This window comes from Chinchilla lanigera, unplaced genomic scaffold, assembly GCF_000276665.1.
Source record: "Chinchilla lanigera isolate Chin_1 unplaced genomic scaffold, ChiLan1.0 scaffold00019, whole genome shotgun sequence".
NCBI classification, from domain to species: Eukaryota; Metazoa; Chordata; class Mammalia; order Rodentia; family Chinchillidae; genus Chinchilla; species Chinchilla lanigera.
Window position 1 is genome coordinate 22806068 of NW_004955420.1, and position 5066 is coordinate 22811133.

Consider the following 5066-nt stretch of genomic DNA (forward strand, 5'->3'; position numbering starts at 1 on the left):
TTGTATGGCATGTATTCCCAGGGGTTGTTCAAAGTTTGAATGATTCACACACATCCGTGGATGGGCAACTGCAGTTGGTGCATGGTGGGCCAATTGTGTCACTGTTTCTCTGTGTCATGATAGATCTCAATTGAGCTGCGGCGGCTGGCCTAAGGGCCGGCGCGCAACAGCACTCGCTGCCGCATGGCTCCCCATGAGCCCGGGGCCCTCCCTCCGGCGGCCTACGAGGCAGGAAGCAGCCAGCCGGAAGACCGGCACTCCCTGCCCGTGGCTCCCTGTGTGCCGGAAGCCCTCCTTCCGGGGGCCTATGAGGCCGGGAGTGAGCCGCCAGTCCAAAGACCGGCACTCCCCACCCGGCCTCCCCATGCGCCAAGATTTCCACTGTTGAAGGAGAAGGAAGATAAAATATTCCTGATTCACAGCTTTGGTTTTTCTAATTACAAATGCTTCTCGTAAGAACACTGGAAGGTTTCACTGAAATATAAAGAACATGAATTCACTATGATATTGGCTCCCAGAGGCAACCATGGTTAACAGAATAGTGTGGTTTTCGATCTCTAGTGTGTCCTGTTTTCACTCTCTGGGTATAAATGATTTGTTGATGCCTTAACTGTGAGGTACAATGACACCAATTGCCATCCCATGCGATATGCAGTATTTCTGAGAGTTCCCTGTAGGGTGTGTCACGTAATGTCCCAAACACATCTGGGCACTGTGGCCATGACAGGGCTTGTGGAAGCCCAGGAAAGGACCCTCTGCCTGGGCTGCTTCCATGGGGTTCCCAGGACCCACAGGTCCTGCCTCATCCAGTCCCCCTGGGGTTCTAGGGAGATGCTGAGCTCCATGTGAGGTGGACAGAGTCGTTCTCCACAGCTGTATCCCAAGATGTGTTACCTAGACCCCAAAGCGACAGTGCTGGAGCCCCTGTGAGCTCTTCAGTAAGGACACTTGTTCCTGCTTTCTGGGTTTCAGCAAACCCCCAACTTCAGCCACCTCCAAGGGGACCTCTTTAGGCTCCTTCCCTCCACAGTTCCTCCCTTCAAGCCTTAGGGAGGAAAGAGAAGGCAGAAGTCCCCTCTCCCAGGGCCCTGCTATCTGCCTTTGAACCAGAACAGTTAGCATCTGTGTTCAGGCTGACAGTGACTATCTAGTGTTGGGTTTGTGTTGATTTCCCTAAAACAAAATGAAAGTCTGCCCCAGGGGTGGACTAAATTTTCTACTTTGGAGCAAACTGCTAGCAACTTTTCCCAGCTTCTCCTCATCCTATTTTCTAAAACCACAGGGTGCAACTCAGCCAGGGATGCTATCAAGTGTTAAAAATGGCTAGAATTTAGCTAAAAGGCTGGAATGGGGGGAAAGATTCGAGGCACCGGAAAGAACTGCACTAGTAAAGGCAGTGTGGTAGGAGGGTGCAGTGTCCTGGGAACAAGAAGGGAACCTCCCCCTTAGGCTTGAGTCATGAGTGTGTGGAGGAAAGAAGGGGGCACTGTGGATGGAGATACCATCCAGGGCAGTGGCAAAGGGAGAGCACATGGCAGTGCTTCAGGAAAAGGGACTGGCTGGTTGTGAAGCCAGGGAGGCTGGACGCAGGGAGGCCAAGTGGCAGAGGCTGGCAATACCCCGGATGAGAGTAGATGACAGCCTGACCGAGCAGTGGTGGCTCCCAGAACAAGGATGGGAAAGGGCCGGTTAGAGGAATAACTTGAAATGATTTAATAATTGATTAACTGGGAAACAGAACCGAGGGAGCTGTGAGGAATGACTCAGCACTTCCCGCTGCGTGACTGGAAGGCTGCTGCAGTCATTAATCAGAAGAGCTGGATGCTCAGGGAGAGCTGGTTTGCGGGTAAGAAGGTGGATATGGTTTCAGGCACACCGGGTTTCAGTTGCTCAATGGGATATCCAATGGACACTTAGAAACGGGGGACACTGAGGCTGGGTCATCTTCTCGAGGACATAGTCAAAACCATGGGCTTCAACTTGGAAGAAAACCTAGAGAACAGAAGCCACACCCATCTCCCCTCTTGCTGTAGGATAAAGAGAAGGTGTTGGGGGTCCCCAGCAGATCACTCTGCAGTGTGGTCCTGCTCCTCCAGTGGCCTATTGGAGGCTGCTGCCGGGCCAGATCCATGCTGCTGGGCTAGATCCTTCTAGATCCACTTCTGCAAGTAACCTGGGGGATTTGGAGAAGGCCTCATAGTGGCATGGCCAGGGCATTTACAACCGGGCACAAATTGTCGTAGGTGGGTGTGAACAAGGGGGTGGCGCTAAAAGCAGCATCACACCACAGCGGGAAAGAGTCACCGCAGACCTAAGCCAAGGCTTAAATGGGCCAACTTGGAGGATTTCAGACTTAGCAGCCTTTCTTTCTCCCTCTTTATTAGCAAACTTCATTGCTTTGAATGGAACTTTCCAGCAGTTCCATCAGTTCAGAGAGATCGTCACTGCACAAGATATAACTTGAGGGGAGAAAGTTGTCACTCAGGGAGAAGCCACATGTCCAGGCTTCTCGGGGACACTAGGCACCCCACCCAGACACACACATGCTTGCTGTATGTGTGCAGAAATCCTGTACCTCCTCCCACTCCATGGGAAACATAAAGGAAAACGATCATCTGCCAGCTACCACATACCAGGTACTTTGCGAGGGCAACAACAGTTGTGACAGAGATTATTTTCCTATTTTATAGAAATCTGAGGCTCAGGAAATATTTGCCCAGAATCGCAAGACTAGAAAATAGCAGAGGGTCCCTGATCCAGGCCTGCCTGTGTCTTGTGTTTTCCTTCATTGTTCAGGTATGTGTGTGTCATGGACTCATACATACCCGTACGTGTTCCCCTCCGGACACAAAATCCCCATAGAGTCTAAGAACCTGGCATGCAGGGATCTTCATTTTCTTCACAGATGTGTCTACCCTCAAAGCCCTTAGAAGAGGGTCTGGTGTGTAGTAGTTGCTCAGTCAATATCTTCTTTGTTTTTGTGACACCGGCCATTGAACCCAGGACCCTCACACTGAGCCACATCTCCAGCTCTTTGTCACTTTTTATGTTGAGACAAGATCTCCTTAAGTTGCTAAGTTGCCGTGGCTGGATTCAAACTTGTGATTCTCTTGCCTCAGCCTCCCAGAGTATTAGGATTCCAGACGTGCACCACCGCAACCAGCTCTGAATGAATACCTTGTTATCATCAGTAAGTGAGTCGAATGGATACACACACCAAGAGACACTAACTTGCACACATGTCCATCCACAGACACGCTCCCCCTTTGCGTTCACTTGTGTGCAGATCAAACCCACTTCTTGGGAGGAGACTCTCGGTGGGGAGGATGCAGCTGTCAAGGCTGCTCCCCCTGGCCTGCCCCTGGGCGGCTGACCTGGCACCATCAGTCCCTCTATGGCCTCCGCAGTCTCCTTCCTGGGCCGGTGACCTGCTCTCTCTTCAGCCCTAACACAGCCCATCTCCTCTCCTTCACTCAGTCAAAATTATTTTTCCAAAAGATCTTTAGAGGGAAGGCGGAGCAAAACAGAGCAAGAGCCTCCAAGCTTTTGCATGGCTGAGTGCAGAGCCGATTCTTATCCTGTCACCCCCTTGAATCTGGCCGCCGCTCGCCTCTGCTGGATCGGGGGAGGGTTTCCCAGAGCCCAGGCCTGGTGTGGGTGCTCTGCAGGCGGCTCAGATGCCTGGCCCCAGGGAGGATCCCAGACTTAGCAGGGGCTGGGACAGCTGCTCGTCCTGGAGGCCCAAACTTTCTCCAGCTCCTGCGTCTGCTGCTGCTCTCAAGGTGAAGCCCCTGCTGCCGGGCAGGCCTAGAGCAAACTGCAGTGTTACACCCTCCTTGCCATCTGTCGTGCCCTCCGCCTGTCACCCAGGCTTGCCCAACCCGGGCCACTCGGGCTGCGCCAGTTCCTTGCCTGAAGCTGTAACAAGTCTTTCTCCTTGCTAGAACCCTAAGGCTCTGTCTGAAGTGGCTTCACCCACCTCTCAGCCAACCCCCCATCTTCAGGCCTCCTGCTCTACTCACAAAGCAGCTCTGAAGGACAAACCAAAGCCCGGGAAATGATCCAGTCCTTCCTGGCGCTGGTTATTATACCTCCTTCCCTGCATACACACACACACACACACCCACACACACACACACCCACACACACACACCCCAGCCCATCCCAAGACTCTCTTCATCCAGAATCCTCAGGTGACTCCAGATCAGACTCCAAACCAGTGTGTCAACATCATCAGGGCTGCTGGACTAAAATGTGGATTCCTGAGCCCACCCAAAACATGCTGAATCAGAATCTCCATGGGCGAGGCCCAGAAGCCAGCGCTTTCGGCAAGCTGGAAAGCAGTGCTTACAGCCCAAAGTCCAAGAAGCAACCCCTCAGATCCATTAAATTCTATACACACCCTGATGCGCTCGTAACAGTAACAACAGCTAAAACGTTTATTGAGCACTTACTATGCGCCAGGAAGTGTTTTCACATCTTAACTCACTGAACTCTTACAATAACCCTGTGAGGGAGACAAATTAGCAGCCCCACTTCGTAGCAACTTTCTCATGTTCACAGCCAGCTGGTGGGAAAGTCAGGAAAGGAACCGAGGCCCTGTGACGTCGGAGCCTGCACAGGCTCTCCACACTCTCTGTAGTACAGACGAGTGTGCACCCACACTGACTCCAACACCTACCACGCACAGCACCCCTGCCTCTCAGATCTCACCAAAGAGGAGACTGAAAGGCCGGGTTGCTGGAGGCGCTCCTGGCTTCCCTCTCACCCCAAGTCTGGCCTATACGTAGCTGAGCCGAGAGCCAGCAGCCACAGCCAACAGGCCCAGGGAGCTGGCATGTGGCAGCCCCAGGACTTTGGCAGCCCTTGGGCCCCTGCAGCCCACCCCTGCCCATCGCAGTAACGCGACCGTGCCCGCTGCAGTCCTCACTGCCAGGGGCCCTGGACCCTGCCCACCAGCCCCCATTGCCCAGCATGTCCTGGCTCCCTGAGACCTGAACCCCCTCACGGGGAGCCTCTTGGAATACTGCAGCCACAGAGCAGATGTGCCTACAGCTTGCTCCAAA